The sequence below is a fragment of the Eleutherodactylus coqui genome, chromosome 4 (genome assembly GCF_035609145.1).
Source record: "Eleutherodactylus coqui strain aEleCoq1 chromosome 4, aEleCoq1.hap1, whole genome shotgun sequence".
Taxonomy (NCBI): domain Eukaryota; kingdom Metazoa; phylum Chordata; class Amphibia; order Anura; family Eleutherodactylidae; genus Eleutherodactylus; species Eleutherodactylus coqui.
Window position 1 is genome coordinate 4,070,302 of NC_089840.1, and position 27,715 is coordinate 4,098,016.

The window sequence follows — 27,715 nt, forward strand, 5'->3', positions numbered from 1 at the left end:
ATGTACAAGAATATAACTACTATAATACTGCCCCCTATGTACAAGAATATAACTACTATAATACTGCTCCCTATGTACAAGAATATAACTACTATAATACTGCCCCCTATGTACAAGAATATAACTACTATAATACTGCCTCCTATGTACAAGAATATAACTACTATAATACTGCTCCCTATGTACAAGAATATAACTACTATAATATTGCCCCCTATGTACAAGAATATAACTACTATAATACTGCTCCCTATGTACAAGAATATAACTACTATAATACTGCCCCCTATGTACAAGAATATAACTACTATAATACTGCCTCCTATGTACAAGAATATAACTACTACAATACTGCTCCCTATGTACAAGAATATAACTACTATAATACTGCCCCCTATGTACAAGAATATAACTACTATAATACTGCCTCCTATCTACAAGAATATAACAACTATAATACTACCCCTATGTACAAGAATATAACTACTATAATACTGCTCCTATGTACAAGAATATAAATACTATAATACTGCTCCTATGTACAAGAATATAACTACTATAATACTGCTCCCTATGTACAAGAATATAACTACTGTAATACAGCCCCCTATGTACAAGAATATAACTACTATAATACTGCCCCCTATGTACAAGAATATAACTACTATAATACTGCCCCCTATGTACAAGAATATAACTACTATAATACTGCCTCCTATCTACAAGAATATAACTACTATAATACTGCCCCCTATGTACAAGAATATAACTACTATAATACTGCCCCCTATGTACAAGAATATAACTACTATAACACTACCTCCTATGTACAAGAATATAACTACTATAATACTACCCCCTATGTACAAGAATATAACTACTATAATACTGCCTCGTATGTACAAGAATATAACTACTATAATACTGCTCCCTATGTACAAGAATATAACTACTGTAATACAGCCCCCTATGTACAAGAATATAACTACTATAATACTGCCCCCTATGTACAAGAATATAACTACTATAATACTGCCCCCTATGTACAAGAATATAACTACTATAATACTGCCTCCTATCTACAAGAATATAACTACTATAATACTGCCTCCTATCTACAAGAATATAACTACTATAATACTGCCCCCTATGTACAAGAATATAACTACTATAATACTGCCCCCTATGTACAAGAATATAACTACTATAACACTACCTCCTATGTACAAGAATATAACTACTATAATACTGTCTCCTATGTACAAGAATATAACTACTATAATACTGCCCCGTATGTACAAGAATATAACTACTATAATACTGCCCCTATGTGCAAGAATATAACTACTATAATACTACCCCCTATGTACAAGAATATAACTACTATAATACTACCCCTATGTACAAGAATATAACTACTATAATACTGCTCCTATGTACAAGAATATAAATACTATAATACTGCTCCTATGTACAAGAATATAACTACTATAATAGTGCCTCCTATGTACAAGAATATAACTACTATAATACTGCTCCTATGTACAAGAATATAACTACTATAATACTGCCCCTATGTACAAGAATATAACTACTATAATACTGCCCCTATGTACAAGAATATAACTACTATAATACTGCCTCCAATGTACAAGAATATAACTACTATAATACTGCTCCTATGTACAAGAATATAACTACTATAATACTGCCCCCTATGTACAAGAATATAACTACTATAATACTGCTCCTATGTACAAGAATATAAATACTATAATACTGCTCCTATGTACAAGAATATAACTACTATAATACTGCCTCCTATGTACAAGAATATAACTACTATAATACTGCTCCTATGTACAAGAATATAACTACTATAATACTGCCCCTATGTACAAGAATATAACTACTATAATACTGCCCCTATGTACAAGAATATAACTAGTATAATACTGCCTCCAATGTACAAGAATATAACTACTATAATACTGCTCCTATGTACAAGAATATAACTACTATAATACTGCCCCCTATGTACAAGAATATAACTACTATAACACTACCTCCTATGTACAAGAATATAACTACTATAATACTGTCTCCTATGTACAAGAATATAACTACTATAATACTACCCCCTATGTACAAGAATATAACTACTATAATACTGCCTCCTATGTACAAGAATATAACTACTATAATACTGCTCCCTATGTACAAGAATATAACTACTATAATACTGCCCCCTATGTACAAGAATATAACTACTATAATACTGCCTCCTATCTACAAGAATATAACAACTATAATACTACCCCTATGTACAAGAATATAACTACTATAATACTGCTCCTATGTGCAAGAATATAAATACTATAATACTGCTCCTATGTACAAGAATATAACTACTATAATACTGCTCCCTATGTACAAGAATATAACTACTGTAATACAGCCCCCTATGTACAAGAATATAACTACTATAATACTGCCCCCTATGTACAAGAATATAACTACTATAATACTGCCCCCTATGTACAAGAATATAACTACTATAATACTGCCTCCTATCTACAAGAATATAACTACTATAATACTGCCCCCTATGTACAAGAATATAACTACTATAATACTGCCCCCTATGTACAAGAATATAACTACTATAACACTACCTCCTATGTACAAGAATATAACTACTATAATACTGCTGCTATGTACAAGAATATAACTACTATAATACTACCCCCTATGTACAAGAATATAACTACTATAATACTGCCTCGTATGTACAAGAATATAACTACTATAATACTGCTCCCTATGTACAAGAATATAACTACTGTAATACAGCCCCCTATGTACAAGAATATAACTACTATAATACTGCCCCCTATGTACAAGAATATAACTACTATAATACTGCCCCCTATGTACAAGAATATAACTACTATAATACTGCCTCCTATCTACAAGAATATAACTACTATAATACTGCCTCCTATCTACAAGAATATAACTACTATAATACTGCCCCCTATGTACAAGAATATAACTACTATAATACTGCCCCCTATGTACAAGAATATAACTACTATAACACTACCTCCTATGTACAAGAATATAACTACTATAATACTGTCTCCTATGTACAAGAATATAACTACTATAATACTACCCCCTATGTACAAGAATATAACTACTATAATACTACCCCTATGTACAAGAATATAACTACTATAATACTGCTCCTATGTACAAGAAAATAACAACTATAATACCGCCCCAATGTACAAGAATACAACTACTATAATACTGCCCCGTATGTACAAGAATATAACTACTATAATACTGCCCCTATGTGCAAGAATATAACTACTATAATACTACCCCCTATGTACAAGAATATAACTACTATAATACTACCCCTATGTACAAGAATATAACTACTATAATACTGCTCCTATGTACAAGAATATAAATACTATAATACTGCTCCTATGTACAAGAATATAACTACTATAATAGTGCCTCCTATGTACAAGAATATAACTACTATAATACTGCTCCTATGTACAAGAATATAACTACTATAATACTGCCCCTATGTACAAGAATATAACTACTATAATACTGCCCCTATGTACAAGAATATAACTACTATAATACTGCCTCCAATGTACAAGAATATAACTACTATAATACTGCTCCTATGTACAAGAATATAACTACTATAATACTGCCCCCTATGTACAAGAATATAACTACTATAATACTGCTCCTATGTACAAGAATATAAATACTATAATACTGCTCCTATGTACAAGAATATAACTACTATAATACTGCCTCCTATGTACAAGAATATAACTACTATAATACTGCTCCTATGTACAAGAATATAACTACTATAATACTGCCCCTATGTACAAGAATATAACTACTATAATACTGCCCCTATGTACAAGAATATAACTAGTATAATACTGCCTCCAATGTACAAGAATATAACTACTATAATACTGCTCCTATGTACAAGAATATAACTACTATAATACTGCCCCCTATGTACAAGAATATAACTACTATAACACTACCTCCTATGTACAAGAATATAACTACTATAATACTGTCTCCTATGTACAAGAATATAACTACTATAATACTACCCCCTATGTACAAGAATATAACTACTATAATACTGCCTCCTATGTACAAGAATATAACTACTATAATACTGCTCCCTATGTACAAGAATATAACTACTATAATACTGCCCCCTATGTACAAGAATATAACTACTATAATACTGCCTCCTATCTACAAGAATATAACAACTATAATACTACCCCTATGTACAAGAATATAACTACTATAATACTGCTCCTATGTACAAGAATATAAATACTATAATACTGCTCCTATGTACAAGAATATAACTACTATAATACTGCTCCCTATGTACAAGAATATAACTACTGTAATACAGCCCCCTATGTACAAGAATATAACTACTATAATACTGCCCCCTATGTACAAGAATATAACTACTATAATACTGCCCCCTATGTACAAGAATATAACTACTATAATACTGCCTCCTATCTACAAGAATATAACTACTATAATACTGCCCCCTATGTACAAGAATATAACTACTATAATACTGCCCCCTATGTACAAGAATATAACTACTATAACACTACCTCCTATGTACAAGAATATAACTACTATAATACTGTCTCCTATGTACAAGAATATAACTACTATAATACTACCCCCTATGTACAAGAATATAACTACTATAATACTGCCTCGTATGTACAAGAATATAACTACTATAATACTGCTCCCTATGTACAAGAATATAACTACTGTAATACAGCCCCCTATGTACAAGAATATAACTACTATAATACTGCCCCCTATGTACAAGAATATAACTACTATAATACTGCCCCCTATGTACAAGAATATAACTACTATAATACTGCCTCCTATCTACAAGAATATAACTACTATAATACTGCCTCCTATCTACAAGAATATAACTACTATAATACTGCCTCCTATCTACAAGAATATAACTACTATAATACTGCCCCCTATGTACAAGAATATAACTACTATAATACTGCCCCCTATGTACAAGAATATAACTACTATAACACTACCTCCTATGTACAAGAATATAACTACTATAATACTGTCTCCTATGTACAAGAATATAACTACTATAATACTACCCCCTATGTACAAGAATATAACTACTATAATACTACCCCTATGTACAAGAATATAACTACTATAATACTGCTCCTATGTACTAGAAAATAACAACTATAATACTGCCCCAATGTACAAGAATACAACTACTATAATACTGCCCCCTATGTACAAGAATATAACTACTATAATACTGCCCCTATGTGCAAGAATATAACTACTATAATACTACCCCTATGTACAAGAATATAACTACTATAATACTGCTGCTATGTACAAGAATATAAATACTATAATACTGCTCCTATGTACAAGAATATAACTACTATAATACTGCCTCCTATGTACAAGAATATAACTACTATAATACTGCCTCCTATGTACAAGAATATAACTACTATAATACTGCTCCTATGTACAAGAATATAACTACTATAATACTGCCCCTATGTACAAGAATATAACTACTATAATACTGCCCCTATGTACAAGAATATAACTACTATAATACTGCCTCCAATGTACAAGAATATAACTACTATAATACTGCTCCTATGTACAAGAATATAACTACTATAATACTGTCCCCTATGTACAAGAGTATAACTACTACAATACTGCCCCCTATGTACAAGAATATAACTACTATAATACTGCCTCCTATGTACAAGAATATAACTACTATAATACTGCCGCCTATGTACAAGAATATAACTGCTATAATATTGCTCCCTATGTACAAGGATATAACTACTATAATACTGCCTCCTATATACAAGAATATAACTACTATAATACTGCCCCCTATGTACAAGAATATAACTACTATAATACTGCCCCCTATGTACAAGAATATAACTACTATAATACTGCCCCCTATGTACAAGAATATAACTACTATAATACTGCCCCCTACGTACAAGAACATAACTACTATAATACTGCCTCCTATGTACAAGAATATAACTACTATAATACTGCCCCTATGTACAAGAATATAACTACTATAATACTGCCCCCTACGTACAAGAACATAACTACTATAATACTGCTCCTATGTACAAGAATATAACTACTATAATACTGCTCCTATGTACAAGAATATAACTAATATAATACTGCCTCCCATGTACAAGAATATAACTACTATAATACAGCTCACTATGTACAAGAATATAGCTACTATAATACTGCTCCTATGTACAAGAATATAACTACTATAATACTGCCCCTGTGTACAATAATATAACTACTATAATACTGCCCCCTATGTACAAGAATATAACTACTATAATACTGCCCACTCTGTACAAGAATATAACTACTATAATACTGCCTCCTATCTACAAGAATATAACTACTATAATACTGCCTCCTATGTACAAGAATATAACTACTATAATACTGTCCCCCAAGTACAAGAATATAACTACTATAATACTGCCTCCTATGTACAAGAATATAACTACTATAATACTGCCCCCTATGTACAAGAATATAACTACTATAATACTGCCCCTATGTACAAGAATATAACTACTATAATACTGCTCCCTATGTACAAGAATATAACTAGTATAATACTGCCCACTCTGTACAAGAATATAACTACTATAATACTGCCTCCTATCTACAAGAATATAACTACTATAATACTGCCTCCTATGTACAAGAATATAACTACTATAATACTGTCCCCCAAGTACAAGAATATAACTACTATAATACTGCCTCCTATGTACAAGAATATAACTACTATAATACTGTCCCCCAAGTACAAGAATATAACTACTATAATACTGTCCCCCAAGTACAAGAATATAACTACTATAATACTGCCTCCTATGTACCAGAATATAACTACTATAATACTGCCCCCTATGTACAAGAATATAACTACTATAATACTGCCCCCTATGTACAAGAATATAACTACTATAATACTGTCTCCTATCTACAAGAATATAACTACTAAAATACTGCCCCTATGTACAAGAATATAACTACTATAATACTGTCTCCTATCTACAAGAATATAACTACTATAATACTGCCCCTATGTACAAGAATATAACTACTATAATGCTGTCTCCTATCTACAAGAATATAACTACTAAAATACTGCCCCTATGTACAAGAATATAACTACTATAATACTGTCTCCTATCTACAAGAATATAACTACTATAATACTGCCCCTATGTACAAGAATATAACTACTATAATAATGCCTCCTATCTACAAGAATATAACTACTATAATACTGCCCCCTAGGTACAAGAATATAACTACTATAATACTGTCTCCTATCTACAAGAATATAACTACTATAATACTGCCTCCTATGTACAAGTATATAACTACTATAATACTGCCCCCTATGTACAAGAATATAACTACTATAATACTGCCTCCTATGTACAAGAATATAACTACTATAATACTTCCCCCTATATACAAGAATATAACTACTATAATACTGCCCCCTATGTACAAGAATATAACTACTATAATACTGCTCCTATGTACAAGAATATAACTACTATAATACTGTCCCCCAAGTACAAGAATATAACTACTATAATACTGCCCCCTATGTAGAAGAATATAACTACTATAATACTGCCCCCTATGTACAAGAATATAACTATTATAATACTGCCCCCTATGTACAAGAATATAACTACTATAATACTGCCCCCTATGTACAAGAATATAACTACTATAATACTGCCCCCTATGTACAAGAATATAACTACTATAATACTGCCCCTATGTACAAGAATATAACTACTATAATACTGCTCCTATGTACAAGAATATAACTGCTATAATACTGCCCCTATGTACAAGAATATAACTACTATAATAGTGCCCCCTATGTACAAGAATATAACTACTATAATACTGCCCCCTATGTACAAGAATATAACTACTATAATACTGCCCCCTATGTACAAGAATATAACTACTATAATACTGCCTCCTATGTACAAGAATATAACTACTATAATACTGCCCCCTATGTACAAGAATATAACTACTATAATACTGCTCCCTATGTACAAGAATATAACTACTATAATACTGCCCCCTATGTACAAGAATATAACTACTATAATACTGCCCCCTATGTAGAAGAATATAACTACTATAATACTGCCCTCTATGTACAAGAATATAACTACTATAATACTGCCCCTATGTACAAGAATATAACTACTATAATACTGCCCCCTATGTACAAGAATATAACTACTATAATACTGCCCCCTATGTACAAGAATATAACTACTATAATACTGCCCCCTATGTACAAGAATATAACTAATATAATACTGCTCCCTATGTACAAGAATATAAATACTATAATACTGCCCCCTATGTACAAGTATATAACTACTATAATACTGCCCCCTATGTACAAGAATATAACTACTATAATACTGCCACCTATGTACAAGAATATAACTACTATAATACTGCCCCCTATGTAGAAGAATATAACTTCTATAATACTGCCCCCTATGTACAAAAATATAACTATGTCAAGCCTCCAAGTGCATAACCCCAAGGAATGATAAAGTTCTCAGGGCCGTGACTCTAAATACTAGTGTCACCAAATGAAAATTCACTGCAAGACCTAAATGGCACCAAGAAAGGGCAGGTAGGTAGATAATGTTATGAGAATATATCATATTCCAGAAGATTTCACTGATCTACTCCAGATTGGTTACAATGAGAAGCTTCATGCATGAATATATATATTTAAACTCATGGATATCTCCTTCAGCCACCATACCCTTCTGGTTTATTCAAAGGAAGTACAATACAAAATATACTGAATATGACGCACCAATTACATGCATGCCCCTCCCAACATCATAACAACTCACGGTTGGCCTAGTATGTAATGACGCTGATGATTAACATATGTTTACGCCCCAGGTGTATGTCACTATGTGAACATGTAATTCCTATATACCCAAGTAGCATAGAATTTATTAATATTCCAATCTGGACCAAGTAATCCAAGGGAGGAGATAAGGAGCAGCCCCCCCCCCCCCCCCCATAAGAAACACATCTCAGGACTTAAAGGGGTTGTCCCGCGGCAGCAAGTGGGTCTATACACTTCTGTATGGCCATATTAATGCACTTTGTAATATACATCGTGCATTAATTATGAGCCATACAGAAGTTATAAAAAGTTTTATACTTACCTGCTCCGTTGCTGGCGTCCTCGTCTCCATGGTGCCGACTAATTTTCGCCCTCCGATGGCCAAATTAGCCGCGCTTGCGCAGTCCGGGTCTTCTGCAGTCTTCTATGGAGCCGCTCGTGCAGAATGCAGCTCCGTGTAGCTCCGCCCCGTCACGTGCCGATTCCAGCCAATCAGGAGGCTGGAATCGGCAATGGACCGCACAGAAGAGCTGCGGTCCACGGAGACAGAGGATTCCGGTGGCCATCTTCAGCGGTAAGTATTGAAGTCACCGGAGCGCGGGGATTAAGGTAAGCGCTCCGGTAAGCTTTCTTTACCTCCCTGCATCGGGGTTGTCTCGCGCCGACCGGGGGGGGGGGGGGGGGTTGAAAAAAAAAAAAACCCGTTTCGGCGCGGGACAATCCCTTTAACACTGTCTACAGAACTGTGTGTAGGAGTGGTTTGGAGATACCGCAGAAGAATGCAACACACACACAGTATTGAACCAGTTAACCATTTCACTGCTAGCTATTTTCTATGGAGGTGGCTATATGAATATATATATATATGTTTGCCTAGGCTGACATAAGAAACACATTTATATTATTATCACTACAACAGTAGGTAGATATAAACTATTAAAAAATTGTAATGTTCAAACCAACCTTCACTACAGAGAGGAGGGTCAGATTGGTTTGCCTCTATAAATATAATAATAATCTTTATATAGCGCCAACATATTCCGCAGCGCTTACAATACAGGGGAAATAACACCGGACAACGGTTACATGAAGTAATCAATTGATGGAAACAGTAGGGGTGCGGGGCTCCATGGAGCTTACATACTACAGATAATGGGATAATACAAAAGGTAAAGGGCTAGAGATGGGCGCGGTATGGCGGGGCTAGAGATGGGCGCGGTATGGCGGGGCTAGAGATGGGCACGGTATGGCGAGGTGGAGAGTGAGGGATGCTACACACATAGACAATAGTCAGGCCGTATAGTGGCTGAATCGGGATGACTGCAGGTGCCGGTTGATTACGGCTAGGAGGGATTGCAGTCAGTAGCTCAGGGAGCATGTTATCAGGCGGAGTACCGAGTGGTTTGGTTTAGGGAATATGGTACGCCTCCCTGAAGAGGTACGTTTTTAGAGCACTTTTGGTTTCTACAGTGCGGTGCAGTTGATAGCTGTGACAACATATGGTAGTCTATGCAGTATTCATTGTTCTAGTTCTAGGCAGATTGTTCTAGTCCAGTCTTGTCTAGCTTGTTCAGTGAGTCTTGCTTCTTGGTGTTCTAGTCCAGTCTTGTCTAGCTTGTCCAGTCAGTGAGTCTTGCTGCTTGGTGTTCTAGTCCAGTCTTGTCTAGCTTGTCCAGTCAGTGAGTCTTGCTCCTTGGTGTTCTAGTCCAGTCTTGTCTAGCTTGTCCAGTCAGTGAGTCTTGCTTCTTGGTGTTTTAGTCCAGTCTTGTCTAGCTTGTTCAGTGAGTCTTGCTCCTTGGTGTTCTAGTCCAGTCTTGTCTAGCTTATCCTGTGAGTCTTGCTCCTTGGTGTTCTAGTCCAGTCTTGTCTAGCTTGTCCAGTCCGTGAGTCTTGCTCCTTGGTGTTCTAGTCCAGTCTTGTCTAGCTTGTCCAGTCCGTGAGTCTTGCTCCTTGGTGTTCTAGTCCAGTCTTGTCTAGCTTGTCCAGTCCGTGAGTCTTGCTCCTTGGTGTTCTAGTCCAGTCTTGTCTAGCTTGTCCAGTGAGTCTTGCTGCTTGGTGTTCTAGTCCAGTCTTGTCTAGCTTGTCCAGTCAGTGAGTCTTGCTCCTTGGTGTTCTAGTCCAGTCTTGTCTAGCTTATCCTGTGAGTCTTGCTCCTTGGTGTTCTAGTCCAGTCTTGTCTAGCTTGTCCAGTGAGTCTTGCTTCTTGGTGTTCTAGTCCAGTCTTGTCTAGCTTGTCCAGTCAGTGAGTCTTGCTCCTTGGTGTTCTAGTCCAGTCTTGTCCAGCTTATCCTGTGAGTCTTGCTCCTTGGTGTTCTAGTCCAGTCTTGTCTAGCTTATCCTGTGAGTCTTGCTCCTTGGTGTTCTAGTCCACTTTGATTTTCACAGTTTCTGTTTGATTAATCTTTCCTTGTTTGTTTCCTTCTGTTTTTTTTGGGTCATTTCAGTATTATTGCTTCCTGTCTAGGCCCTAGTGTCCTCCTATTCTCAAGGATAGGCCTCATGCACATGGCACGCACAGACTCACATGGGGAATCCTGCATGGAATTCGGTCCTGACCGCAGCGGGTGCACTCTGTGTACTTGTGTGTGTAGGCCGCATCCATGTGGAGCTCTCTTCTTCTGGTTTCTCTATACTGTTGGTCCACATGGCTCACCATCAGACATACGCAGCACAGATTTATTTATTTTTATTCCTGCTTTTCCTACGGAATCCGCGACCTGTCTGCAATATCAATTGCGGAGAGGCCGCAAGTTGGACAGCTTCCAGTGGTTGCAATGGCAGCCGTCCTCATGGGAACCACAGGAAAATGGAGCAAGCTGCGATTTTTCATCTGCGAGTGGAAACCAGTTGGTTTCTGCCTGTGTGCATGAAGAATCTTTTTTGGATTGCATGCTATGGAGGGTTATTGCTACAGAATCCAGAGGCGGACGCCCGCTCCCGATTCCACAACAAGAATCTGCCCGTGTGCAGATACGTTATCCTGTTTGCGCTGTCTCCGTCTATATATCATGAGAGGTCATTTGGCTGGTAGATTGCGCAGCGCTCATCCACGACAGAACCGTCTCACCTGTCGCAGCTCGCGCTCCATGGATTGACGGCTGAGGAACAAACCGCGCGGTATATTATAATAGCGGCAGGATGACAGAGGAGGCCATTATCAGCCCCTCGGTGGTGGAATCACCGAGAGGTTTACAGCCTCAACGTCGTGGAGTCAGATACAGTATCAGTTGATTAGTCGGTGGCTAATCATCTGCCAGACGCTGTAATGGCTGAGGAGTGGCGCCAACGAGCCGCGGCTTCACAGCACTGCAGTACCAGGTACGCAGGGAACGGCGGCTCTGGACCTCCTCTGTGTCCCAACTGTCCCACAGTTCCGGGCGACACGAGTCATGTCCCACCTCTCCCTGACCAGCATTTAACGGACTTGTAGTCCTGGTCCAGTGGCAGCAGCCTCCAGTGCTGTAATCAGTGTGATCCCTGATCTCTGCGTCCCTGAGCACAGATGCCGACAAACAGGGACTACAACTGAGTTACATGCTTGTTTGGTGGCTGGAGGTGCATTATGGGGGCACTTACTACTGTGGCTGTTAAGGGAGTCACTATTACTATGAGGAGGTAATGAGTGCAGCTCTGGAGTCTAATACAGGGTGTAACTCAGGAGCAGTACAGGATAAGTAATGTGTGTACACAGTGACTCCACCAGCAGAATAGTGAGTGCAGCTCTGGAGTATAATACAGGATGTAGCTCAGGAGCAGTACAGGATAAGTAATGTATGTACACAGTGACTCCACCAGCAGAATAGTGAGTACAGCTCTGGAGTATAATACAGGATGTAACTCAGGAGCCGTACAGGATAAGTAATGTATGTACACAGTGACTCCACCAGCAGAATAGTGAGTGCAGCTCTAGAGTATAATACAGGATGTAACTCAGGAGCAGTACAGGATAAGTAATGTATGTACACAGTGACTCCACCAGCAGAATAGTGAGTACAGCTCTGGAGTATAATACAGGATGTAACTCAGGAGCCGTACAGGATAAGTAATGTATGTACACAGTGACTCCACCAGCAGAATAGTGAGTGCAGCTCTGGAGTATAATACAGTATGTAACTCAGGGTCAGTACAGGATAAGTAATGTATGTACACAGTGACTCCATCAGCAGAATAGTGAGTGCAGCTCTAGAGTATAATACAGGATGTAACTCAGGAGCAGTACAGGATAAGTAATGTATGTACACAGTGACTCCACCAGCAGAATAGTGAGTACAGCTCTGGAGTATAATACAGGATGTAACTCAGGAGCCGTACAGGATAAGTAATGTATGTACACAGTGACTCCACCAGCAGAATAGTGAGTGCAGCTCTGGGGTATAATATGATGTAACTCGGGGTCAGTACAGGATAAGTATTGTATGTACACAGTGACCCCACCAGCAGAATAGTGAGTACAGCTCTGGAGTATAATACAGGATGTAACTCAGGAGCCGTACAGGATAAGTAATGTATGTACACAGTGACTCCACCAGCAGAATAGTGAGTGCAGCTCTGGAGTATAATACAGGATGTAACTCAGGAGCAGTACAGGATAAGTAATGTATGTACACAGTGACTCTACCAACAGAATAGTGAGTGCAGCTCTGGAGTATAATACAGGATGTAACTCAGGATCAGTATAGCATAAGTAATGTATGTATACAGTGACTCTGCCAGCAGAATAGTGAGTACAGCTCTGGAGTATAATACAGGATGTAACTCAGGAGCCGTACAGGATAAGTAATGTATGTACACAGTGACTCCACCAGCAGAATAGTGAGTGCAGCTCTGGGGTATAATATGATGTAACTCGGGGTCAGTACAGGATAAGTAATGTATGTACACAGTGACTCCACCAGCAGAATAGTGAGTGCAGCTCTGGAGTATAATACAGGATGTAACTCAGGAGCAGTACAGGATAAGTAATGTATGTACACAGTGACTCCACCAGCAGAATAGTGAGTACAGCTCTGGAGTATAATACAGGATGTAACTCAGGAGCCGTACAGGATAAGTAATGTATGTACACAGTGACTCCACCAGCAGAATAGTGAGTGCAGCTCTGGAGTATAATACAATATGTAACTCAGGGTCAGTACAGGATAAGTAATGTATGTACACAGTGACTCCATCAGCAGAATAGTGAGTGCAGCTCTAGAGTATAATACAGGATGTAACTCAGGAGCAGTACAGGATAAGTAATGTATGTACACAGTGACTCCACCAGCAGAATAGTGAGTACAGCTCTGGAGTATAATACAGGATGTAACTCAGGAGCCGTACAGGATAAGTAATGTATGTACACAGTGACTCCACCAGCAGAATAGTGAGTGCAGCTCTGGGGTATAATATGATGTAACTCGGGGTCAGTACAGGATAAGTAATGTATGTACACAGTGACTCCACCAGCAGAATAGTGAGTGCAGCTCTGGAGTATAATACAGGATGTAACTCAGGAGCAGTACAGGATAAGTAATGTATGTACACAGTGACTCTACCAACAGAATAGTGAGTGCAGCTCTGGAGTATAATACAGGATGTAACTCAGGATCAGTATAGCATAAGTAATGTATGTATACAGTGACTCTGCCAGCAGAATAGTGAGTACAGCTCTGGAGTATAATACAGGATGTAACTCAGGAGCCGTACAGGATAAGTAATGTATGTACACAGTGACTCCACCAGCAGAATAGTGAGTGCAGCTCTGGGGTATAATATGATGTAACTCGGGGTCAGTACAGGATAAGTAATGTATGTACACAGTGACTCCACCAGCAGAATAGTGAGTGCAGCTCTGGAGTATAATACAGGATGTAACTCAGGAGCAGTACAGGATAAGTAATGTATGTACACAGTGACTCTACCAACAGAATAGTGAGTGCAGCTCTGGAGTATAATACAGGATGTAACTCAGGATCAGTATAGCATAAGTAATGTATGTATACAGTGACTCTGCCAGCAGAATAGTGAGTGCAGCTCTGGAGTATAATACAGGATGTAACTCAGGAGCAGTACAGGATAAGTAATGTATGTACACAGTGACTCCACCAGCAGAACAGTGAGTGCAGCTCTGGTGTATAATACAGGATGTAACTCAGGAGCAGTACAGGATAAGTAATGTATGTGCACAGTGACTCCACCAGCAGAATAGTGAGCGCAGCTTCTGGAGTAGGTGTGTGCTGGTTAAGCTCTGCAACTTCCAGGGTGTGGTCAGAGAAGGAGGTTTTGCTGAGTTTGGATCCCAGAGAAGGTGCACTTTTCTGGGCTTTGTTGGACATGGAGTACCGCACCTCCTCCCCCCGGGGCCACTTGGGGGGAGGGAGGGAAGTGATGGCAATGGCGGCATCAGAGTCTTCCGAAAAAACTTTGCCACGGGTGCCAGAAAAGCCAGCAGCCCGCAAGAAGACAGGAGCTGCTGGAGGTAAGAAGAGACTGGGTCCGGGCCGTGGCTGCAGCAGCGTGGCTCCGTTTGTCAGCACGGCAGCTTCTGACAGCACCGGGAGTGAGATGGTTACGCGCAGCCAGACCCGCAGGAGAGCAGGTGAGCCGCAGATACCGGTAAGCACAGGAATGTGGAGTGACAAAAAGAAGGAGGAATCTGTGATTGAGCTGGCCTCCAAGCTGGCTAAAAACATCACCGACTACAACTTTGCAGGGAAAATGTTGGTGGTACAAAAAGGGAAGCTCCGTGACGCCAAAATGTTACTGGAGCAAAAAGCTTCTAAAGACAAACAGGCAGAAGCCAGGTCAGCGATAAAAAAGTGCAAAGACTGCATAAAGATGTGGGAAGCGGTGAGGGCAAAGATCCTGGAGGAGAGCGGGCCCTTTAAAGAAAAAATTCTGAACGACGACCGGTTTGCTAAGATGGCGGCAAGGTGCAGTGACCACGAGCAGACCGAGTCAAGTGATGGTGAAGCCTCAGATGAAGAGTTTGAGGATGTGCAGGAGACCCTGGAGCAGCCTGTGTGCTCTCAAGACTTGGCACCAACGCCCAGAGGCACTACAAGTCCCAGAGGCAAGCTACCTGAAGAGATTGCGCTGCCTTCCACCTCAGGGGAATCTGAGGTGGAGGAAAGAACAGGGAGATTGCAGCTACAGAAGACCCCGCAGCCGGAAGCCTCTGTACATATGGAGGGCTTCATGTTTGGCGACGAGTTGCCAGAGCAGGACACAAAGATGAAGAGAAAGAAAAAGAAACCGGAGAAGCTGCAGGAAAAGCTTGTGTTCGTTCCTGGGAGCTCTGGTCTGGCTGCGAAGTCGGATCAGAGTTCTGACCCCAAAAACCCCCCTGGCTCGGGCTCTGTGGTGGGCCTGGAGCGGGAAGTTGGGGAGAAAAGGGCCCAGCTGGTCAGACCCCCTGTCCCTGTGCTAGTTGGTAACAAGGGCAAGGAGATCAGTAAGAAAGGTGCAGTAAAGGCCAGTACAGATGCAGGTCGCGGTACCGGCAAGGAGGGTGGCAGCGGTGCCACTAATGCAGCAAGTGCTGCCTGTGATGCGGAGGGGGCTGTGGACCTAAAATCTGGGGTCTCCCATAATTTGGGAGCAAGTCAGGCCGGATCCCGCGCCTCCAGTGATGCGGAGGCAAAAAAGAAAAAAAGAAAAAGTAAAAACACAAGCAAAAATCCGGAGGTTTTACCATCTACCTCTGGAGAGGCCAGGACCCATGGACCACATGATCCAAGGAAAAAAGTGGTAGATCCGGGGATGAATGTGCGAGAGCGTGCGGCAGATGTAAGGGACAAGGCCGAGGGTACACGTTCCTCTGCAGTTGCTGGGCCTCCAGGCACCTCGGGTACCCCTGGCGGCCAGGAATCTGGAGGCCCAGGGGATAAGGTAGTTAGGCCAGAGGGGTCATGGGGTCCAGTCGCCCCTCCGGCGGCGACAACACCTGGTAGGAGTTATGCCAGTGTCGCCGCTGGAGGGGAGGGGTCCTCCTTGTCTCCAGGCTCTAGGGAGGGCGTTTTGCAACAGCGTCTCTTGGAGGCTTTACGGAAGGGGGAGAGTACAATCACAGTTGGAGGAAGAGAGGTGGATCTATCTCTCTGGAAAGAGAGACATGGCTTGGGTGCCTTCCGAGAGCAAAGGGGGGAAACCGTATGGTCCCTACCGACACCCGGGCAGGACGCAGGTCGTAGGAATGTGGTCCGTCTTCGTTGGAGAGGCAATGATGCATGCCCCCCGAGGGCAAGGGTAGTGGAGCTTCTGCTGAAGATGGGCTTCAGGGCGGTTGACATCTTTGCCCTGATCCATCCCTACGGCACGTCTGAGTTTGACATCAGTTTCGTTCGCCCAGAGGGCCTAGAAATCTTCTGGGGGAATTACGAGCTGGTGAAAAACGAGCCCGGTTGGCGAGACTTTGCCATCCAGGTGGTGTCTCGCCAGAACGGTATCAAGAAGGTGACCGTTTTGACTCGTAATGAGTCACTTTCTTGCTTTGACATCATGACGTGGCTCAGTAGGTACGGAGAGGTGACGGAGATGCCCCAAAAGAACAGGGATGAGCACGGCATATGGTCTGGGGCCTGGACGTTTATGGTCAAGCTGAAGCGTTTAGGAAACTCAGTGGCTCACATACCATCTGCAGCCTTCCTCGGCAGGGATCGTATCTTGGCCTTTTACCAGGGGCAGCCGAAGCTCTGCCACAGGTGCGGCGACCCCTCACACTTGAGCGCCGCTTGTAAGACCTTGAAGTGCGCTCTGTGTGGGGGTCTGGGTCATCTAGCCGCCTCCTGTGCGGAGATTAGGTGTAACCTGTGTGGTGACCTCGGTCACCCGTTTAGTCGCTGCCCACGTTCCTTTGCCAATGCGGTCTCAGCACCTACTGATGGGGGTCATGATGTGGCCTCTGGGGGTGAGGGGACCAGCAGAGGTGGAGGAGCTCAGGAGCCAGTGAAGAACCGCCAAAAGACGCCTGCGGAGCAGAGGCGTCAGGAGAAACGCAGACGGAGCAGGGAGCTGACAGGAGCGCCCACAGCAGGTGGGTCGATGGTGGCCCCTGTTCCAGAAGCAAATCTCGCGGCTGAGGCTTTGAGGGACAGCGATTTAGATGAAGAGGACAGGAGGATCCAGAGGGAGGAGACCAACTCTGCAGATTCCTCCCACTGTGAAAGTGTGGATGAGGAAGGCAAGAGGTGGCTAGAGAAACGGCGTAAGCTAGGTGCCACGAGGAGGAAACGAAGGGGGGATTCAAGATCTTCTCCCACCCCGGGCCAAGTACTGGAAGGAAAAGCCTGCTCACCTCCAGTTGGACTCTCCAATAGGTTCCGAGCCCTCCAAGACATCTCTTCCTCCTCTTCTGAGGGGGAGGCGGAGGGCAAGGTCCCTAGGGCAAAGGAAGGGTCAACAGGGGGCGCTGAGTCTCCACCTCGTGAAGGCATAGTTCCTTCCGGGGTGGAGGCTACTCTGGAGCCTGGAAACAAGGACGACGGGGTCGGGGGATCCCCTGCTATGGACACAACTGTGTCCAAAAAAAGAGGTAAGGGGCTTTCCTCTGACCCCGAGGAAGCGGGTGTGAGGAAGAAAGCCATCTAATTTAATCACTCATGATGGCGGCACCCACTCCGCTGACTCTGGCATCAATTAACGTTGCCAGCATTAAGTCTGATACGGCTAGATTTGCGGCCTTTGATTTTCTCGGCCGCGTTGAAGCCGACATTTTATTTTTGCAGGAGACCAGGCTGTCTGACTTGGCAGCCGTACATAAGGCAAAAAGGGAGTGGAGGTCAGGCCCTTCCTACTGGTCTCTTGCGGCCGAGCCGTATAGCGGAGTGGCGGTTCTTTTTACCGCAGCGGTTGAATGCCGACGAGTTATTGAATTAGAAATGGGAAGGTGCCTGATCTTAGATGTCCTCATGAAGGGACAAGAATTGAGACTTGTCAACATCTACGGTCCCCAGTCAAAAAAGGACAGGAAGAGTCTCTTTATGAGGATCAAGCCCTACCTTTTTACCAGCCGCCAAGTTGTCTTTGGAGGTGACTTTAATGCAGTCACAAGAGCCCGCGATAGGGGAGGCTCTGGAGACAGGCGGTTGACTTTTGACAGCGTCGCACTTAATAGCATAGCTAGCGAGGCTCGCCTGGTGGATGTCCACATCCGGCACACCCCAGGCCACGAGGGGTTCACCTATTATAGAGGTCAGAGCAGGTCTAGAATAGACAGGTTTTATTTGAAGGAGGAAGCCATCTCTTCACCAGTGTCCGTTGTTGAGGTGGAATTCTCCGACCACTGTCTAATATTGTTTTCTCTGAATGTTGCAGAGACCCCCCGGATGGGCAGAGGTTTTTGGAGACTGAATTCATCACTCCTGGAGGAAGCAGAGATAAGACAGTCCTTTGAGGATTTTCTGCAGAGCCAGGTACCATTACTGGATCTCTGTAGCAGTAAGTCAGAGTGGTGGGAGATGTTCAAAAGGAGGGCGGCAAGGTTCTTCCGAGAGCTCTCCAACCTCAGATGCCTGGACAGGTACCGCCTGTACAACGGCCTGAGGAGGAAACTCGAACATCTCGTTTCGACTGGAGGTAGCCGCGAGGAGATCTCCAGAGTGAAATCTTTGCTCAAGAAGTGCCAGTATGACAGACACGCATCCTTGGTTTTTGAGAGGGATTTCGGGAAGTACCGCTCGCCCGACCCTTACAGAAACTGTAGGATGTCAGTGAATAGTAAAGTGGTCACTGGACTGATCGATAGTACAGGATCCCTGAATCGATCCAGATCAGGGATTTTGGAGGTCGTCAGATCCTACTACTCGCAACTCTTGGGAAAGAGGGATCTAGATTCGGAAGTAATGTCGGCTTTCCTGGCTGAAACTGTCCCTGAGCCGGGGGTAGACACCTCTCTTGATGTTTTGACAGGAGAGATCAGAATAGAGGAAGTTAAACTGGCGATTGATGGGCTCCGGCTCAAAAAATCGCCAGGACCGGACGGACTAACATCCGAGTATTATAAGACCTTCAAGGACCTCTTGAGTCCCCTCTTGACGGAGGTATTAAATGAGTGTCTTTCCTCGGGCACTCTGCCAAAGTCAATGAGGAGGTCAGCTTTGATCCTTCTGTCAAAGGGTAAAGACTCGAGCCGTATTGAGAACTGGCGTCCCATAGCACTTCTCAATACGGACAGGAAGGTTCTGGCAAAAGTGCTGTTTAATCGGTTGGTCAAGTTTGCACCCCGGCTCCTCTCGGGCGCCCAGCATTGCTCTGTTCCAGGCCGTAGCACCTTTAGCGCTGTTCTTGGTGTCCGGGAGGCAGTGGAGCAGGGTAGGGCTGGTCACTGGGAGGGGTACTTGCTGTCCTTGGACCAGGCCAAAGCGTTTGATCGGGTTAACCACGAGTACCTCTGGTCAGTCCTTCTGAGATACGGCCTGCCAGTGGGGTTTGTTGATTGGCTGCGAACATTGTATGCAGGGGCTGAGACTTTCCCGCTGGTGAACGGTTGGCTTGGCCGCCCTTTTAGGGTGGGGTCCGGTGTCCGTCAGGGCTGTCCTCTAAGTCCCCTGTTGTATGTGTTTGCGATAGATCCCTTCCTTAGGAGGGTTGATTGTGGACCTATAGCAGGGGTCGGGATGGACCGGGTGGTGCCGGAGGCTACCCTGAGGGCAGTGGCATACGCCGATGATGTCACGCTCTTCGTATCCTCAAGGGAGGAGGCGGAGTTTGTGTTGTCAGAGGTGGATGGCTACTCAGAGGCATCTGGGTCCAGGGTCAACTGGGATAAGTGCGAAAGTCTCTGGTTAGGAAGGGGGGATCCTGTGTTTGATCTCCCGGACACTCTTCCGGTGCCCCAGACTTCAGCAAAAGTTCTTGGCATCAAATTTGGCCAGGGGGATTACCCCATGCAAAATTGGGTAGACAGGCTGGACGGTGCCACTCACAAGGTCAATCAGTGGAAGGGTTGGTCTTTAACCCTTCGGGAAAGAGTTAGCTTGATCAAAACATACCTGCTCCCTTTATTCATCTACCTGGGCAGCGTATGCATTTTGCCAGAGCCTCTCTGGACCCGGGTCTACAACCTGTTCTTCCTAATGTTGTGGGGGAACAGGTTGAACCTGATCAGGAGAGATGTTACATACCGCACGAGGAGACTAGGGGGGTTGTCTATGGTCAACCCTGTGGTGTTTCTTGTAGACACCTTTTTTAAGATCAACATAGGCAACCTCTGGCAGGAGAGGGCTCCTCCGTGGGTCTACTCCTGCCGGGGATGGTTTCGGCCCTTCTTCCAGGAATGGGAGACAGGAGGGCGAGTGAAGGACCTTCGCACGCAGCACGGACATCTCCCGGCTTACGCTACCTTGGTTCTGAAGGTGATACGCCGGTGGGGTCTGGGGATGTGGGAGATCAGGACTCTGACGAGGAGGCTCCTCGACGAAAGAGTCCTGTTGACCCATTTCCAGAAGCCCCTGGCGCTCAAGGACTGCCCAAGTCGGGACCTGGAGGGAGGGTTACGTTTACTGAATTCAACCCGGGTCCCCTTGAAGTTTTGGGACTTGGCTTGGCGCTGCTTTCACGGGAGACTGTATGTAAGGGGTAACTTGAAGAGCAGGCCTCTGATTGACAGGGGTTGCCCCCGTCAGGAGTGCAGCGACGTGCTGGAAAGCATGGAGCATTTCCTGCTTCAGTGCCCCTTTAATACAGAGGTATACCAACGGGTAGGGGTCTCCATAGGCTGGCATCAGCTGGCACACCTCTCCTATGCGGAGTGGGCTTATGGAGCCTTCAGAGGCCTTGGTGGCAGGGACCGCTGCACTTTATTTCTAGTTAGCCTAGTGGTCAGGTTCCACATCTGGAGTGCACGGTGTTTAATCTCGACGGAGCTGAAAGTCCTCCCCGTGGATACGGTATGTAGGAACATCCTGGGTGACCTGGTGAAGGTGCGTTCTTTGGAGTATGAGAGGCTGGGCACATCTAAAGCTTCTCTCCTATGGAGAGGGCTTGTATTTCGTTAGGGACAGTCTTTTCTTAATCTTCTAGGGGCAGAGTAGGGAGAGAATAGGGACAGGATAGGGAAAGAGGAGGGATAGGGCAGGGACAGTTTTCCATGAAGGGTCAGACTGAAGGGCAGACTAAGGACAGTCTAGGGCAAATTAGGGAGAGAATAGGGACACCTTTTTAAATTCAAGGGATAGAACATTGTGATGTCTGTGCCCGGCTTATCACCTCCAATCCCGGTGGCGGGCTGTGAGTGCACCATGAAGCTTTTTGTTTTGGTATGGGCAAAATGGAATGAAGTAGGGCTGCAGGTGAGCCGACCTTAGGCTTTCGGGTTATGTATATAGTATATATTATGTATGTTGGTTGGAGTGTATTATGCTTTTGTATATATTGTATATTGTATATATTCACGTTCTGGGTGGTAGGTAGGTTGGGTGGGGAGTTGGGGGGAGAGGGATTCACGCCTCGAGCCGTAGCCTGGCACGTCCCGAACATTGAACTCTGGGCACGGACTGGTGGAGCGGGCATGGCCCCCAGGCTGCGGCGGGCACTGTGTGGTATTTATTAAAAAAAAACAAAAAAACCCTGGTGTGGCTTGGCACATCCTGAACTAAGAACTCTGGGCATGGACTGGTGGAGCAGGCTTGGCCCCCAAGCTGCACTGGGGACCCAAAAAAAAAAAAAAAAAACCAAGCATATTTTTAGTTAGTTATTTATGCCAGTTGGCTCGGTCTTTCTGTTTGAATTTGGTTATTTATGTTGTTATTTCAGTTATTTATGCTGTTTATGTTATTGCTTCCATTTGTTCTGTGTGGGTGCAGTGCGGTACGGCTGGACCTGGAGGTGTAGTTTACAGGGTTTATGTAGTTATAGTTTCCTTAGTTTTATATTTTAGGTATATACTTGTATATAGTGTTATAGTTGTATATTGTGTTATATGCTGAGTGTGTATGTGTGTGGGTGTGTACGGCGGGGGGAAGCCCGGATATGGACATTTACTTTGTTTATGGATCACGGACTGTGGGGGAAGGGCCTTATATTGCTTTATATGGTTATTCTGATTGTTACAGTTTGTCTTTGTTGTGTTTTTTACTTTTATAATAAAAGATATACAGGATGTAACTCAGGGTCAGTACAGGATAAGTAATGTATGTACACAGTGACTCCACCAGCAGAATAGTGAGTGCAGCTCTGGAGTATAATACAGCATGTAACTCAGGAGCAGTACAGGATAAGTAATGTATGTACACAGTGACTCCACCAGCAGAATAGTGAGTGCACAAAGTGACTCTATACGGCCCCCTGTCCACGGGCGTTGTGAAGTCCCATGGCAGATCTCCGCCGCGGGAACCGCTGCCCGGGAGCAGGAGCCGCACTCGAATCTCCGTCGGTCAGCCTAATCTGATAGATAGGCTGACCGTGGAGAATAATGGCAATTCGCAGCATGCTGTGAATTGCCTGCTGCAAGCGGAGAATCGCAATGATCCTCCGCTCGTGGACACGGGTCGGCGCTTTCCATAGCAATGCTTCGGCTGGCGTGATCACGCCCGTGGACAGGCCCCCTAACACGCACTGTAACTGTAAAATGGTAATCGGGTGGACAATACCTTTAAATCGTCTCCCACCTCGGACTGACCTAAAGATCTGTATGCAGCTGTAATGGCTGTCATTGTGGGATTCAAAAGCCGTAGATCTAGCAGAGTTGAATTTGTTATCCGACGGTTTGTCCCTCCTTCACGCTCTCACACAGGCGGTTTTTTACAGCGTTTAGCGGGCATTCCTAATGCATTTCACTCTCAGACGAGTGTTGTAGCGAAGCGTTTGTAACACGCTTTAAAACCAACGCTGTATGTTCTATTTGTGTGTTCAGCGCATCTGATGTGCCTCATCGCCCATTCAAATGATGGGGTGCGTAAAAAACGTCTAACACTGTCAAAAACGCCGCACTAAAGTGCTGTAAAACGCTGCGTCCTTACGCCGGTGTGAGAGCGGACTGAGACCTTACAGTAGATGAATCTGCAGTCCTGTTTAAAGGAGAAATAAAGTGAACTCTGCTACATTTACTGTAAACACAACATAGCAACATACATAGTAACATAGCAACATACATAGTAACATAGCAACATACATAGTAACATAGTAACATACATAGTAACATAGCAACATACATAGTAACATAGCAACATACATAGTAACATAGTAACATACATAGTAACATAGCAACATACATAGTAACATAGTAACATACATAGTAACATAGCAACATACATAGTTACATAGTAACATACATAGTAACATAGTAACATACATAGTAACATAGCAACATACATAGTAACATACATAGTAACATAGCAACATACATAGTAACATAGTAACATACATAGTAACATAGTAACATACATAGTAACATAGCAACATACATAGTAACATAGTAACATACATAGTAACATAGTAACATACATAGTAACATAGTAACATACATAGTAACATAGTAACATACATAGTAACATAGCAACATACATAGTAACATACATAGTAACATAGCAACATACATAGTAACATACATAGTAACATAGCAACATACATAGTAACATAGTAACATACATAGTAACATACATAGTAACATAGTAACATACATAGTAACATAGCAACATACATAGTAACATAGTAACATACATAGTAACATAGCAACATACATAGTAACATAGCAACATACATAGTAACATAGTAACATACATAGTAACATAGTAACATACATAGTTACATAGCAACATACATAGTAACATAGCAACATACATAGTAACATAGCAACATACATAGTAACATACATAGTAACATAGCAACATACATAGTAACATAGTAACATACATAGTAACATACATAGTAACATAGCAACATACATAGTAACATAGCAACATACATAGTAACATAGTAACATACATAGTAACATAGCAACATACATAGTAATATAGTAACATACATAGTAACATACATAGTAACATACATAGTAACATAGCAACATACATAGCAACATAGTAACATACATAGTAACATAGTAACATACATAGCAACATACATAGTAACATACAAAGTAACATACATAGTAACATAGTAACATACATAGTAACATACAAAGTAACATACATAGTAACATAGCAACATACATAGTAACATAGTAACATAGTATGTGGGGCTGAAGGGAGACAATGTCCATCCAGTTCAGCCTGTTTCCTCCCCCCCCCCCCCCTCCCCTTGTTGGTCCAGAAGAAGGCAAAAAAACCCCAAGAGGCAGAAGCCCGGGTTAGTTTGGAGACGGCCGTGCCGCTTTAAATGCTTATGAAAAGTGTATAGTGTTTGGCTGCTTTAAGCTCGCACTATACATTTCTCCAAAGTGACCCAATTTAAAGTGGCAACGTGGCTCCATGTCTATTCCCCGTCTCGGCTGCCCTTGAGCGCGGAAGAGAAAACATCACAATTTTATGTTTAATCAAAACCATAATCCATGTAAAGCAGAGAAATGCAAATGCAATCTGGCATCCGGCGCGGCGCATCGCTCTGCATGAGACGCCATCTATACAGTATGTCACGCAAAGATAGATTGGAACTTCCAGCAATGCGCTCATATGGATTGTGGGAACGAGCCGCCGCGTCTTTAATGGACGTTTTATGATAAGGGCGAGTCTGGCTGCCAGAATATCATCTCCATGAACATGCCATAAAGGGGGTCGTCCCGTGGCACGGAGCGGTCCCGTGGCTCGCAGCGGTCCCGTGGCTCGCAGCGGTCTCGTGGCACGCAACGGTCTTGTGGCACGCAGCGGTCCCGTGGCTCGCAGCGGTCTCGTGGCTCGCAGCGGTCTCGTGGCACGCAGCGGTCCCGTGGTATGCAGCGGTCCTGTGGCACACAGCGGTCTCGTGGCTCGCAGTGGTCTCGTGGCTCGCAGCGGTCTCGTGGCACGCAGCGGTCCCGTGGCACACAGCGGTCTCGTGGCATGCAGCGGTCGACGCCTCACTGGGATTTACCGCCAATATCCTAGCAGCAGAGTGATCGCGGCACTATGAGACCACCGGCGCCTCTGCCCCCTATTGGCTGAGTTTAGCTGCAGGGCCGGCCCATTATAGTCAGTGGCCAATCATGCGACTGCCAGAAAAGGCAACTTTAATAATCATGATAGAACAGAAGTGTTATCTACATTGCATATAATAGTCCATGCGTGTTCCTCGCACTGAGCCACTGTAGAAGCTTCCGAGGAGTCACCAAGAAGCAGAACACAGGAGCTGGAGGCAGCGGCTAGCAGTACCATTAATGGACTACTTCCTGTAAACTTACAAATCCTTTAACCCCTTCCAGGCCCAGAGTGTAAATGTACATCCCGGCTGGAAGGCGTTCCCACAAATGGACATACAGTCGTGCCTCATGGATGGCATGGGCTCGGATGTTGAGCCCGCACCATCTGCAGCGGAAGTCGGCTGTGACTGACGGCCGGCCGCCCTCTGTAATAGTGGGGATCGGTGAGAACATCAACCCCCACTGTTAACCTCTTACATGCTGCGATCAATGCTGATCGTGGTATATTAATGGTTGACAGATGGGGGGCGCTCCTTCTGTGAAGTCATGGGTACCAAAAATGGCAGCACTAAAAACTTCAGCTGATCAGAAGGCCATAAATAAACCTTGTGACAGACAGAGGGCGCCGGTCATCACATTAAAGGCCCATTTAGGCATAACGATTATCGCTCAAAGCCCGTCTTTTGAGCGGTGATCGTTGTGTGACTGCGCTGACATCCGGCAGTTTTCGTTAAGCCGTCGCTCATCGTTGTCTGTCAGCGTGCTGAGGATGAGCCTCATCAGGGATTCACAGCGGGCTACAGCTGATACTATTGTCATCCCGCTCCCTGATGACAGGAGGGGTATGAAGAACACAGCGGTCCAACTGCGTTCTTCATCCCCCGGCCCGGCTTGTCTTCTGCATCCCCCGCTTGGTAAGTGGACACAAAAGACGTCTTTTCAGCGATAATCGTTGTCTAAATGGACCTTAACCCCGTGTTGGGATTCTTTCAACGCTCGGGCCGTGGTGCCGCCACCTAGTTCGGGACAGAGTAAACTCTCCCAAATTACTTTCACAATATTATAAAATGTCTTTATCAACATTTGTATCCTACTCTGATCAGCCCAATAACACTTCAGAATGCCCAGAATGCAGTTTAAGAAATGCAAATTACCATGAACTCCGCCCACTTCTTTGGGCAGTCCAGTGAAAGTCAGGGTCCTTGCACATTCTGCACCCTCGGCGCAGCAGTAATGAGGGATGAGTCTCTGGTAATTTATCCCTAGCAGCTCGTTCACAGGAGTGTTTGCACAGAAGCTCTGGGGTGAGCACAATGCATTTGCGCCGTGAATGATGCATTTTGCTCATATTACTTTACTTTTTGCTCTCGCAGGGCCGGTTCTCATGGGCACAGGGCACACCCTGCTGGGATTTTGTAAAGGCTATTTAGCCTAATTAGTTCCAGATGTCGTCTTTTTCCCGCTGAGCTGCACGCGTATTGAGTGCACATCCCATAGACTTCTATGGGGACTTTCGGTGCGCAAATGTGCACAAAAATAGAGCATGCTGTATTATTTTTCACATG

General features: G+C 43.3%; 1 protein-coding gene across 2 annotated transcripts in view; it reads left to right on the plus strand.

The window, feature by feature from the left end:
* Positions 1–27,715, plus strand: part of KCNJ6 (potassium inwardly rectifying channel subfamily J member 6) — a 198,350-nt gene that overhangs the window by 125,440 nt on the left and 45,195 nt on the right. Inside the window, exon 1 of one of the 2 annotated variants that reach the window (XM_066598972.1) lies at positions 15,344–15,581. The exons of the other annotated variant lie outside the window; for it this stretch is intronic. The gene's annotated coding sequence lies outside the window, so the exon portion shown is untranslated. Of the gene's footprint in view, positions 1–15,343; positions 15,582–27,715 lie in introns of those variants that run through there. 2 annotated transcript variants of the gene reach the window in all.